We start from the raw sequence: 14,779 nt of genomic DNA on the forward strand, positions 1-14,779 counted from the left end.
TCAGTGCTCTGGTAGGCTGGTGCAGCTTTCTGGGAGGTAATTTAGCATTATACCTCAAAATGTAAAAATGCAAACCTTTTGGCTCAGCAATTCCACTTGGGGGAATTATTTTATGGCAATAATTACACATGTGTGAAAAGATATAAACATTAGTATGTTCATGATCAAGTTATTTGTAGAGACAAAAATTAGGAAGGTTCTCAGATGCCCATCAACAGGTATTTGATGAAGTATTGTACAACTCAATAGAATATCTGCAGTAATTAAAAATGAATGGGATGTATATTTTGGGTCATGGGGAAATGTTTACACTATGTTGCTAAGCAAAAAATGTCAGTGTCATAAGAGCATAGATAAATGATCATATTTTTGTTTAAAGCTATATATATGGCGTGTGTGTGTGTGCGTGTGTGTGCGTGCATGGAGGGTAGGGTAGATGAAACATACCCAGATCTCCCTTCAAAGAAGGACATTTTGCCCCAGCTGTCCCTTCAGGGACTGCCTCAGCTGCAGAGTCACCTCTCCTGAGCAGGTAGGGTGGGCACATCCTGATGGAGGTAGGAGTATAAGGCCAGGCCACTTCAGCCCAACACAGAACAACTCTGATGCGCCATTTACACTGTAGAGTCCTCGTGGGGATGGCTAAGTCTGTTGTCATGCCTATGATTAGCTGGAGTTCTCGCTCCATCCAATTTTATTTCTCTTCTTTCCATAGGTGTTAACCCCAAGGACAATTCTTCAACGAGATGCTATACAGCAAACTCTGTCTCAGAATCTGTTTCCCAGAAAATCCAACCAGCAATTTTTATGCCTATGCAATGAACAATTCTGGGGGAAAAATACCCATCAAGTATTTTGTATTGGATGGCTTTTGTTTTATTTAGGCACTGGTGCAAAATTTCTGGCACTGTCAGGTTCTTTCAAAGTGGGTATTTGTTAGTTTTGTTATCAGATAAAAATATTAAAGCAGTTTTTATTTGGGAAAATAAAAAGTCAATGGTTTGGTTTTAGTCTGGTCAAAACAGCTACCTCAAAGTCTGTATCAAAATGGCAGCATCTGACCCATCTAGCGTGCATCCTTCTTAACGGGAAGGTAAGCTTTGCAAACACCCCTCTTGTTCATACCCTTCCCACTACTCTAGGCATTCAACCTTGTGGAAGTTTTGGTACTCTTCTACAAGGTTGTTGGAGCATTGTTGAGGTTGACTGTGAAGTGTAAGATGAAGAGCAATTTTGTGGGGACTGTGAGGAACCACTAAAGTTGATGTGCAGCACCTGGATGGAAATAGATGGGAGCAGATGCTACATGCTGATAAATCTCAAACTTTCAGTAGTTCTAGGTACTCTCTCCTTTTTCATCATGAATAGGTGGAACACATCTGTTAGGAGGAAAGCCAAATGCTGTTTGCCACCCAGATTCCTTAGCTTAGATCCTTGAATTGTTTAGCAAAAGCCTTATACTGCCTGTACCAGAAGGATCTGTCTTTTACTTCCCCTTTGAGTGTTCTGTAGCTTTTCCAGATTTCAGCTACATCTCGTGGTCGCGTTCTGGGATGTAGGGGAAACTGTAGGGTTAAAAGCCATTCCTACTGAGAACAAATTATTTTTTGGCCAACATAATCTTGGGGAATATTGAATTAGCTGTAATTTGTAGCAGAGACTATGAGTTATTCCCAAAATCCATCCTCCCCTTCTTCATTTAGTAAATACAAAACACAAGCTTTTGGTGGCACATGGCCATCCAGCTAAAGACCACATTTCCCAGCCTCCCTGGCAGCTAGATGTGATTAAATGATATATTCTATGAGCAGAATTGAAGTTCCAGGCTACTTCCTTAAAGGAAGTACCTTTCTCTCTCCCCCTACTCCCTTGCTAGTTGGCATACAGACCCAGCAGATGTGGTGGTGAGTTATTTGTGCAGAACACCCTAAGGGATGAATGGGCAACAAGACAGAAGGAACCTGGATCCCCATCACCGTGGAACCACCATAGCATTCCTTGGCTACTTACACTTGAACCATTATATAAAAGAGAAACAAACTGCTTTCTCGTTTAGGCCACTAAATTCTGGGAAGGGGGAAGTGCAAAATAATCATTGTTTTATATTATACTCTTACAACTCTATTATAGTGTTTATTATACTCATGTAATTATTTGTTTACTTGTCTGTCTAGCTCTCTAGAATATTTCTTTCTTTCTGAACTACGAGCAGATAGAAGGCATTCCATAAGTGTTTTTAAAACGTATAAGTCATTGAATGCTGGGAAAATTTGCAAAAAAAGGAAGCTAGGGAACTAAATACAAATTTCAATTTCACAATTTGGTATAGCTAAAGTTTCCCTTGGCCTCTCTAGCCTCGGGGTGGGCAATGACTAGATTCCTATGAACAATACATCAGGACAATGATGAATGCACACGGATTCCCAGCTTTCCCTTCCCATAACCCCAGAGGAAAATTCTGGTGCTTCTTGCTCAGCGTTCTGTGCCACTTCACCCCCATCCTGATCTTAACTCGCAGTCATCTTTCAGATCAGGTTCATCGTGGAAGGTCTGTGTCAGAAAAGGCAGGGAAAGGAAACAGGAATGGTGGGTGGGGGTAGATCCTGAGGAAGCTACAGGGCATGAGAGAGTGGGAGCCTGGAGGAAGAGGGACTGGAGATTATAAACCATATTTCCATTTGAATGTCACTCTAGAGATACAGGTAAAGACTCAAATTAATTTGCCCTTTTTTGTTTTATTTTATTTATTTATTTTTTTGAGATGGAGTCTCTCTCTGTCACCCAGGCTGGAGTGCAGTGGCGTGATCTCGGCTCACTACAATCTCTCTGCCTCCTGCATTCAACCGATTCTCCTGCTTCAGCCTCCTGAACAGTTGGGATGACATGTGTACACCACCACATCTGGCTAATTTTTGTGTTTTTAATAGAGACGGGGGTTTTGCCATATTGGCCAGGCTAGTCTACAAATCCTGACCTCAAGTGATCCTCCCACCTCAGCCTCCCAAAGTGCTGGGATTACAGGTGTGAGCCACTGCACCCAGCCTAATTTGCTTTTGATTTTTGGTCTGTGTTCTCTGAAAGTGACATCATAGAAAAAGATTGGGCAAGGGGACGCTGTCACTTTTTTTCTTTCTACAGCATTAATTGCTAAAGTTTCACTGGATTTTAACCCACCTCTTTGGGAAAGGGTTCAGCCCCTTCCCCAGTTCACAAATTACATGTGCAAGTCCCTGGAGGTTGTTTCTCTGTGGAAAGGAATTCTGACTCTCACTGTGATGCTGGCTGCTCATGAAGTCACAGAAAGGCCACCCCACGCCTCCATAACCATCACTGGTGTCCTGCGGAGGCTGATGTCTCTGCCCAAAGCATGGTCTTCCCAGGCACCAAAAACCTTCTATCCCAAGTATTGTTTTTTTCTAGAATCTTAACTCTGCCAGAGTCGTGCTATGATCCTCACAGAAGTGGAAGAATATTCTTTTTCTCCATCCCTGACCTTGCATTGATTTCACCTGCTGCATTCAACCCCTTTCTCCAGAGAGTGCAGACATGAGTCTATAGCCCAGGGTTGGCAAACTGCCCAGGGGCAGATTGTAAATATTTTAGGCTTTACAGGTCACACGACATCTCTATCTCATATTATTCTTTGTTGTTTTTTCTTTTTCACAAACTTTAAAAAGTACAAAAACTATTACTAACTTGCAGACAGTACAAAAACAGGCCCTGAGCTTGATTTGGCCCTGTGAACCATAGTTTGCAGACCCCTGGTCTCCAGGAATTGCCCAAGGAACTGGTATCTGTGATATAAGTCTTCCTCATCTTAATTTTTCTCCCAAATGCATATAAAAAAGTTTAAAATAAAGATTTCCAGCCGGGCGTGGTGTCTCTCATGCCTGTAATTCCAGCACTTTGGGAGGCCGAGGTAGGTGGATCACCTGAGATCAGGTGTTCGAAACCAGCCTGGACAACATGGTGAAACTCCATCTCTACTAAAAATACAAAAATAGTCAGATGAGGTGGGACGCGCCTGTAACTTGGGAGGCTGAGACAGGAGAACTGCTTGAACCCGGGAAGCACAGGTTGTAGTGAGCAGAGATCGCGCCACTGTGCTCCAGCCTGGGTGACAGAGCAAGACTCTGTCTCAAAAAAAATAAAATAAAATAAAATAAAATAAAAATAAATAAAAGATTTTTTCTTCTCTTCTAGAACTGAAAAGCCATCATGCAGTGCTGTTCCCCAATTCAAAACACAAGTTTGAATCATCTTAGGCTCAAACTGAGAACTGGCATTAGTCCAGTTAAATTAATCTGCAAGTTGCTCCGAAGTGGGGAAGCGGGGCAGGATGGCTTACATCTTAAATGGACAAGTGTTGGACAGCAGAGTCCATCTCCCTGGAGATTATCTTTGATAACAGATTTCTTCTGAAGAATAGCCAAGTTTGTGATTTTGTTTTTCAAAACTCTGCTTCAGCAACTTGTGAAGAAAAGAAGAGGCTATGGAAACACATCTGATTCCAGATATGATCATGGAAGACGGCCACCAGGAAACCCTCTGGGGAAAACAGGTCAAATCAATCATCTGCATCTCCCCAGTCCTCCCCCAAAGGCTGGTGGATGAGGAAGGTAAATATCTACTCTAAGAAGTAGACAACTGGACATGCACATTCACAGTAGAGAGAAACCACCAAGGAGCGGAGGGCTGACCATGCTGGACAAGTAGATGAATGCATACGTCTAAACAAGGATTGCTCTGGGTCTTCACAGATTAATGAGATCATGCTGGGAATTCCCTTTTCAGGGAACTGGCTGACTGGCATGCAGTTCTATAAATGCACATCTGTCTCATTATCTTTTTTAATATACTTTACTGAAGTATTCATATAGTTCTAATAAGTAAATATTTTTAGCTTGCAAAACTGACTCCTCATCTTTATATAATTAAGTTACAAAAAACTCTGAATCTGAAGATGATAAAAGCCTATGTATTCAGTACTGTTAGTGTCCGTGCCACCTTTTTCAACTTTTGAAATATTGTTCATTGTTAATTTGTTCTCATTTATAATTAAGTCACATTGTATTTTTTAAAATTAAAAACAAAATAATCTGCAGCAGATATAACCAAGCTTGAGATTATGTTCAGCTCTTCAGTTGCAGACTAAACAATCTGTGGGTGAACACACCTGAGCTGGGGTGTGGGGAAGCCACACAAAACCAACAGTTGCCTTGGACTTCAGGGTCCAAATGCATCTTTAAGAGGGTTGGCAAACTCACTTTTGTTATTTCTCAGTCTGCTGGATTCACAGTATGAAGACATAGCTGACAATTCTGAGCTTTATCAAATTTACAATTTCTGAGCTTTATCAAGCATTATTCATTTGTTTAAATGATCCAGAAATCTACAGCCAGATTACTGAATATTTAATATTTAGGAAGTTGAGTTGATTATAGACAAGACGACTGACTTGCAAAAATGTACTTTGCTCTTGTTATTTGACAAGTATAATTGGCTTCTCCTGGCTGGTAAGGAAACGGTCCGTTGTGAATGTGGAAAGCGGTGACATTTGCGTAAGATGGGATCTCAGGGCAGCTACCAGATGGCTCATTTCTGCTGACAAGTGAGATCCTTGCTAGACTGTGTGTGAAGATATGCACGTGTTACTGGAATTTTTGTTTTACCAGAGAGAATTAGGAAATATTTACCAAATGGATTTTCTGTGTATTTATATTTATTAGCACAGAGTGTATAAGGTCATAAAATCAGTCATTCATTCAGTAAATATTCTGTGTGAGGCCCTGTGCTGTACTGATACCAAAACATTTAAGCATAGTGAATACGTCTGCTTAATAAAAAATTATGACTCATCCTAAAGACAGAATATTTAAAATAACTGTCCTATTGTGTGGTCACCTTATGCAGAGGACATAAATCCTATAGTTATCTGCAGCTCCCAGTATTGCAAAGTCTATGCAAAAATGCAAAGTAAAACACACACACACACACACACACACACACGTGCTTTATGGGAAAGGAAAAGGAAGCTAGGTCCCCTCTTTAATTAAAGAATATATTCTCTAACCTTGTAGCTATTTGAAAGCTAATTTAAGCTCTGAAAGCAAAAAAAAAAAGGAAGACTCATCTATTAAGTGATCACTGCCATGCCCCAAGGCAACTGTAGATCCCAAATGTAATCATTTAAATGTCAGCATTTTCCTTCCCCTTTTCTGCAGTGATACAGAGAGCTCCATTGTCTATTCTCTCAGGCAGCTCATGCTGGCAGATTCCACCTGCAATCACACAGTGCAATTCTCCTTACTTGGGAATGGGAGTCTCGGGGGAGGACAACTTGGCTCTGCCAGTTAGTTCAGCTCACACAGCTCTAGCCTGCTAGGAGGAGAATGGGCTCAGCTCGGGGCCCAGCACTGAGTGGGAGGAGGTCTCAAGCCTGAGGTCCGGCCCTCATTGGGATCAGAGCCCACTGACCCACACTGCTGACCTTGGCACTGGGCGGAGGCAGGGCTCCCAAACATCACTAGGGGATTTCCCTAGGACAACCAGGCCCCTGTCTCTGTGTGCTGAAAATCCATACTAGAGGGGCTCCTCCGGGATGACATCTACAGATGATCAAAGGAAACTGAGTCCTAAACAAACAGAGTTTGTATGGAAGGAAAGAGTTGTCTCCGGGTGTGCGTGTGTGTGCGTGTGTGCTGGGTGTGTCATGGGTTGGGGGTGGGGAGTTGTAAGGGGATGGAGAAGGAACGTTGTCATTTCTTGGGAGCTTGAGAAAGATCCCATTAGATTTTTATCTCATAAGTTGCAACAACAAAAACAAAAAAGTTTCTGATGAATTATATAAGAAAAAATAAAGAGATTATGGGCAGATCTGAGAATGATTTAGGAGAATCAACAGCTCTTGTGGCTGATTCGATATGTAAAGCAAGGGAGAAGGAAGGGTTAGGACAGATTTCTGGCAACCATGGGCCCCATGTGCCCTTCTCTCAGATGTGGAGACAGCGTGTACATTGCCTGAATTACCCACTCACCCCTGACTTCTGCTGCTCTCCCACCAAACTCTCAAACAAGGCAGGCCCTGGATTCTTCACTATAACAATCGCTGCATTTTGCCTGCATATAATGAATATATTTTTGAACTAAAAACTTGGGACACACAGATTCCTCTTTGGTCTGACAATGAGACAGGGCTGTGTCTCCAGTGAGGGTGTAAGGTCCTCAAGATGGTTTTGCTTTTAGGACTCTGATGGCGTGCTGCAAGGTGGGATTGGAAAGGCTGGAAGCCCTCTGGTGGTGTGTGTCCTAGCTCCTCTGGTCATTAGAACCATAGCTGACCTCATAAAGGCATATGAGTGAGGAGATTGATCTGGATAAATCTCAGGATTCCATAAACCTCAAGTGTAGCCTCTGAAAGAATTCTATTTTCCAAATCATTTTAATCTCATAACAAAGCCCAAAGAAAGTCAAACATGAACAATGTTTCTTATTTCTTTCCTTTTCATTAAAAAAAAAAAAAAAATCCCTGACCCATTTCTTTATTAAATTGCATGAAGAAGGCCGGGCGCGGTGGCTCACGCCTGTAATCCCAGCACTTTGGGAGGCCGAGGCGGGCGGATCACGAGGTCAGGAGATCGAGACCACGGTGAAACCCCGTCTCTACTAAAAATACAAAAAAAATTAGCCGGGTGCGGTGGCGGGCGCCTGTAGTCCCAGCTACTTGGGAGGCTGAGGCAGGAGAATGGCGTGAACCCGGGAGGCGGAGCTTGCAGTGAGCCGAGATCGCGCCACTGCACTCCAGCCTGGGCGACAGAGCAAGACTCCGTCTCAAAAAAAAAAAAAAAAAAAAAAGCATGAAGAAGACATCACTTCAGGGCCTTTCGCAAAGACGGAGCAGGAGGTGCCTTGTCCCATTCACCACTGAAGCGCTGTGATTAGGTACAGGCAGCAGCTTTCAAACTAGCATATAACACAGCAATAATAGGCTTTCCCATAGTCTCTGGCAACCATAGGAGCTGTTATTTAAGATTTGATGGGGGTTTATCAACTTCTTGATTAAAGAAATAAAAACTTTAAGGCATCTTCTCTAATCGCAGTGCTTTCTTTTGAATTCTGCCTCTGGCTGTGTCTTAACTTGGTTGGAAAGCAATTGTCTGTGGTGTTTCAACACACCTGATGCAGACTGCCTTTTCCAAGATATTTGTATACAAAACAACAGTGGAAGATAGGCAGAGGGCAGGTCTGTTTCCTTGCAAGGATAATAAAGATAATGTCCCTCTCCAGGAGAAAGATTGGGCAGGCTTGTTAATAGTCCCCTTGGAAGACTGGGAATATCTTAAGCTCCAGGTTCCTTGGCTGTGACATAATGCACTGTGTACACAGCAGCCACCTGGGCCCACCTCTGCATCAACCCCATGGGACTTGGGGCTCCCAGGGAACCCATGGGAACACGAAGCTCACGCTGCCAGCTGTGCTGTCATGAGGTCTTTTGTTGCTGACTGGGAGTCTCATGTCTTCTGCTAGCATCAATGGAGCTGCGACTGGCTCACTTGTGAGCTTCCAAGCAGGGCAAAAATCTCAGATCCTTCATAGTTGTTGACATTGTTCTCTCTTATCCTTTTGGCTCATTATTTGATTTAAATGTTGAGGAAGATTAGAGAGAAGTTGTGATAAGGATAAAGGCAAATCACGTGGCTAATGTGAGATTAATGCTGTTCTCTTCAGGGTCCTGCCAGCTTCCTGGTTATCTTTACTTTTCCCCTGCCCCCCATCTGAGCAAGCATCAAGTCAGTGCATTGCAGACACAAACCTAGTTATCATTAGTGCTAGTTTCTGGCCAGGTGTGGTGGCTCATGCCTGTAATCGCAGCACTTTGGGAGGTTAAGGAGGGAGGACTGCTTCAGCTCAGGAGTTCGAGACCAGCCTGGGCAACATAGAGAGACCCCATCTCTACAAAAATTTAAAAAAATTATCCAGGCATGGTGGTGTGAATGAATGTATGGTCCTAGCTACTCAGAAGACTGAGTTCAGAGGACCACTTGAGCTCTGGAGGTCGAGGCTAAAGTGAGCTGTGATTGCACCACTGCACCCCAGCCTAGATGACAGAGCCAGACCCTGTCTCAATAATAATAATTGTTCTGCCATGTACTGAGTGCCTGGTATCAGCCATTCCTCATTCCATGATCTCTGTTTCTTCCAATAGTTTTGAAAGCTTAGTATTATTACCAACCTGAAGCTAGGAAGGGCTAAGAAACTTTGCCATATCACAGAACCTCATGATGCGGCAGGATTCTTACGTGTATTTATCTCATAGCAAAGCTCATGTTCCTTCCACTGAAACCTCATGCTACCTCAGCTATTAGAAGAGGATTTCAGAGGAAAACAAGAAACATGTTAATGGTGATGTTGGTTGGTTTGCATAGCTTCCTCTCCCCAGTGCCTACACCTATCCCATTTCCTGATTTGCTGCCCTATTTTACTTGACCCCATTACTTCCAATCCACAGCTGTTCCTCAACCCTTTTCCCATTGGCATCTCTTCTCTCTTTTTATTATTTTTTAAAAGTTAGCATCTCTTCTTAAATGCAGAGATATTCATAGTATTTTTTCACAGCTGATTAGAAATCTGTGCATGAGGAGATGGGCTAAGAGATACAGGGTTATGCATGATGTAAGAGAATAACGACAGGAAGCACATGATGAACTGGCACTCAGCAGCAGTGAGAGAGTAATCCATGACCTCAGCTTCCAGCCCGTGGGGCTTCATACATGTCCACCGGAAACCTAAGTTAGGAGTGCACTCTCCAAGTCTTCCCCATGGGGGCTCATTTGAGGGATGGCTGCCATCCAGCCTATATTTCCAGGAAATGGGACTTCGATTACTTGTAGTGTTAACTTTAAAGGAAAGGGATTTTGATGATTCTTTAAAGGGAAAGGGCATTTGAAGAAATGTTGAATGAAAATATAGAACAATCCACAACTCGGCTGGGCGCGGTGGCTCATACCTGTAATCCCAGAACTTTGGGAGGCCGAGGCGAGCAGATCACAAGGCCAGGAGATCAAGACCAGCCTGGCCAACATGCTGAAACCCCATCTCTACTGAAAATACAAAAATTAGCCGGGTGTGGTGACATGCGCCTGTAGTGCCAGCTACTCAGGAGGCTGAGGCAGGAGAATCACTTGAACCCGGGAGGCAGAGGTTGCAGTGAGCCAAGATTGCACCACTGCACTCCAGCCTGGTGACAGAACAAGACTCCATCTCAAAAAAAAAAAAAAAAGGAAGAAAAAAAAAAGAGAGAGAGAAGAAAAACTGACAACTCACTTTCATTTCCAGTCGCGTGGCCCTTGCTGCCACATGTGCACCAGCTATGAAATTCCCTGTGGTCTGTGAGCAGGTGGTGGAACACCTGCTAAATGAGCTACTCACTTACACATATCCAAGCGCCTCTATTTTTCCACAATTCACCAAACCCCTCAGCCCTGTTGGTGCCTTGGGTTGTGGAAGATTTGAAAACAAAAGTGTATTTACAAATTCATCCTCACCATTACATGGTATAATACTATATTTTCCCAGCAGAATTTTTATTCATTGCTGCCTTCAAGAGTGTAGGCACATGCTAAAATATATGAGTTGAATAGCTTAATGTTGGTTTCATCTATCATTAGAGCTGAGTTGGTAAAAATTATATAGTTGAGAAGCCATTTGGAAAGGCAGAGATGCAAGAAGACCAGAGTCAGAGGAAAGGGTAGAGAATGGAAAATATCGGTTCATGAAATGACAGAATTGATCCAAGTCACTGTGGCTAATCAAGAAGGCCCAGTGAAGGGTGAGAAATCTGCAAATCTTCCTTTACTGGTGTATTTCTTCTTATTCAGCTGACCTCATTCTGTTCAGTCACATCGCCCAGGCCTCTTGAACTGTACAGGAGGGAAATAAAGAGACCAGTGATGAGACCAAGGGAAGGAACTGGGCTTGGCCTTGGAGAGTGCACCCACAGAGGTTCCCAAAAGGAAAGAAGACACAGTTTACAGTTTTCAATCTGTTTACCAGCAGTCTCTGGCATCTTCTACACACAGTCAAACAAACCACAGCTTGCCCTCCCGTCAGCCCAGCCAGCTGCGGACCGCTTTCTGATTGATGTGAATCCTCCTCACTGCACGTCTCCTCACTCTTACTGATTTGGCCAAGCCATACTGTGGTTTTATTGACAGACAAGATTCATTATCCAAAAGCGTCAGGTTTGTGTTGGTTTGGTGGCTTGTAGAACAAGGTTTACTTCTTGTTGATGTGATTTTGGTGTTTTTGTTTTTGGTGTGAAAAATGTGACAGCTTTTTTTTTTTTTTTTTTTGAGACAGAGTCTGGCTGGGTTGCCCAGGCTGGAGTGCAGTGGCACAATCTCGGCTCACTGCAACCTCTGCCTCCTGGATTCAAGCAATTCTCTGCGCATCCTTTTCTTCCCATTCATTTATTGAAAGTTGGATTGAGTGCCAGCCACTGTCTATTGTCTCTAAAAATGATAAAATTCCCCTACATCGTGTCGATCCTATGTTAGTCTACACAGTATGTTTAGCCCCTCTGAGCTCATAAGAAAAGAGCTGGTAAAATGAGAGCACGAGCTCCTGGGTATAGAGAGAAAGGAGACTAAAACGTCTGTGAAAATGAAACATTTAATTAAGCTGACTGATTTTAAACTTTTTCAAACATGAAACATATGGCTCTATAAAGCATGGAACAGGAAGCCAAAAAGTGACAAGCTGGTCAAAGTTTGATTTTCTTTCAAATCTACAAACAAGGCATTTAAATGTTAAAATGATTCAGACCCATGACTAGGATGTTCCCTAATTTATTTTTCTCTTTAAATGGTCAGAATACAGGCCAAGTATGGTGGCTCACTCCTGTAATCCCAGAATTTTGGGAGGCTGAGGCAGGCAGATCACTTGAGGCCAGGAGTTCAAGACCAGCCTGACCAACATATGGAAACCCCATCTCTACTAAAAATACAAAATATTAGCTGGGTGTGGTGGCACAAGCCTGTAGTCCCAGCTACGCGGGAGGCTGAGGCAGGAGAATCACTTGAACCTGGGAGGGTGCACTGAGCCAAGATGGCACCACTGCCCTCCAGCCTGGGTGACAGAGTCAGACTGTCTCAAAAAAATAAAACAAAAGGCCAGAATACAGACCTCTTCAGGGCCTCAGGCCATAAGCACTTTCAGAATCCTAAACACAATAAAGCCTCCAGAGCCAGCACTTCACCACCTTGCATGTAGAAGGTACTAAACACACGAGTTGAAATTTATTTAAAAAAAAATGCTGGACATTGTTTTTCCCTGGAATACATGGTCACACTTTTTAAGACTCTCTGAATTGCCTATAATTACTGGAAGGCCTCATGTTTCACACTAATAATTCCAGCATTAGTGGGAAGCTCAGAAGACATAAGGAAAGACAGAATTCATTATTAATGAAAGTACTGCCGCCCTCGGAGGAAACATGTGCGTCTAATGCCCAACTGACTTCATCTTTTCGTCAATAAGTCCATGCTCTCTCATCATTGATGGCATCTATTGGTCGGCTCACTGGAGAGGACCACAGCTAATTAACAAACACACTTTGGCCTTAATGAAGCTGCTGTTTCCGGTCTATGATACTACTTCAAGGGTACTACATCAATATAAATTCAGATTTTTCCTGCTTTCTTGATTTTACTCTTATTATAGAACTAAATTCCAATTATTTCTTTTAAAAGATGATTCAATTAAGCTCCCCGTATCTAATGAAATGCACACATTCTCACATATTTTATATTTTTACATGAGATGAATTCACTTAAAAGAGTAATTTGTTTTTTGCCTCCTCCTCCTGCTTTTTCTTAACTGGGGGTCTGTGAATGAATTCGTTTGCTAGGCCTGCCATAATAAAGTACTACAGCCTGGGAAGCTTCACCTCCAGAAATTCATTTTCTTACGGGCTGGGACGCTAGAAGTCTGAGATCAAGGTGTTGGCAGGGTTCACTCCTTTTGAGGGCTGCGAGGGAAAGAGTTGCTCTAGGCCCCTCGCCTTGGCTTACAATTGCTGTCTTCTTCCTGTGTCTTCGCATTGTGTATTAGTCTGTTCTCACATGCCTAATAAAGACATACCCAAGACTGGGTGATTATAAAGGAAAGAGGTTTAATTGACTCACAGTTTCACATTGCTGGGGAGGCCCCACAATCACGGCAGAGGGCAAGGAGGAGCAAGTTACATCTTACTTGGCAGCAGAGAAAAGAGAACTTGTGCAGGGGAGCTCCTCTTTATAAAACCATCACATCTCATAAGACTTATTCACCATCACGAGAACAGCACAGGAAAGACCACCCCCACGATTCAATTACCTCTCACTGGGTCCATCCTACATCACATGGGAATTGTGGGAGCTACAGTTCAAGGTGAGATTTGGGTGGGGACACAGCCAAACCATACCACATAGTCTTTCCTCTGTAGGTGTCTGTGCCAAATCTCCTATTCTCATAAAGACACCAGTCATATTAGATCAGGGCCCACCCTAATGACCTCACTTTAATTCCTCTGTAAAGACCCTATCTCCAAATGCAGTCACATTCTGAGGTACTAGGGGTTAGGACTTCAACATATTAATTTAGGGAAGTGGCGGGGAAGGAGGGAGTTGTTAGACCATTCTTGCATTGCTATAAAGTAATACATGAGGCTGGGTAATTTATAAAGAAAAGAGAGTTAATTGGCTCACAGTTCTGCAGGCTGTTTAGGAAGCATGGCACAGGCATCTGCTTGGCTTCTAGGGAAGCCTCAGGGAGCTTTCATTCATGGCAGAGGTGAAGCAGCATGCCACATGGGGAGAGCAGAAGCAAGGGGAGGGAGGAGCCACACACTTTTCAACAATCAGATCTCATGATAACTCACCATCGTGGGGACAGCACCAAGCCACAAGGAATCTGCCCCCATGAGCCAAACACCTTCCACCAGGCCCCACCTCCAACACTGGGGATTACAATCCAACATGAGATCTGGGTGGGACAAACATCCCAACTATAGCAGGGGGACAAAATTCATTGCATAATGATGAAGAGGAGGTGAGATTTCCAAGGAGAGACAATGGAATGCATCGTTAGGGGCACCTTCTCTGGAGTCAGATCATATGTGTCAGACCCTAACCCGCTTCTCACCTATGTAATCTTGGGCAAGTTTTCTTTTCTGCCCTTCGGTTCCCCTTTCTTTAAAATGGGTTCATAATGATACCTTCTGCAGGGAGCTTTTGTGAAGATCAAATAAATGCTTTTTACACAGAAAGCCCTCTGTTTATTACAATAATTTCAAGCTTTTCCCTTAAAATGCTTAAAGGGTGCTTATGCATTCCCCTCATAAGGGAAGTGAATAGTGTGTTGACATGCCATAAAAATGTAAAACGTATCTTTATATGTGTGGTGAGGTGAATTGAGATGTCTATTTTAAAATTGTATTTTATAATCACAATTTTCTTTTTTTTTTTTTTTTTTTTTTGGTGAAACATAGATTTACTCTTGTTGCCCAGGCTGGAGTGCAATGGCACGATCTCGGCTCACCGCATCCTCTGTCTCCCAGGTTCAAGCGATTCTCCTACCTCAGCCTCCCAAGTAGCTGGGATTACAGGCATGTGTCACCACACTCGGCTAATTTTGTATTTTTAGTAGAGACGAGGTTTCACCATGTTGCCCAGGCTGATCTCGAACTCCTGACCTCAGGTAATCCGCCCGCCTCGGCCTCCCAAAGTGTTGGGATTACAGG

At 43.2% G+C, this 14,779-nt stretch overlaps 1 pseudogene; it reads left to right on the forward strand.

The window, feature by feature from the left end:
* The first annotated feature begins 468 nt into the window (after positions 1 to 468).
* On the forward strand, positions 469 to 10,775 carry LOC117980683 (selenoprotein K-like; annotated as a pseudogene).
* Positions 10,776 to 14,779: the final 4,004 nt, after the last annotated feature.

This window comes from Pan paniscus, chromosome 5, assembly GCF_029289425.2.
Source record: "Pan paniscus chromosome 5, NHGRI_mPanPan1-v2.0_pri, whole genome shotgun sequence".
NCBI lineage: Eukaryota > Metazoa > Chordata > Mammalia > Primates > Hominidae > Pan > Pan paniscus.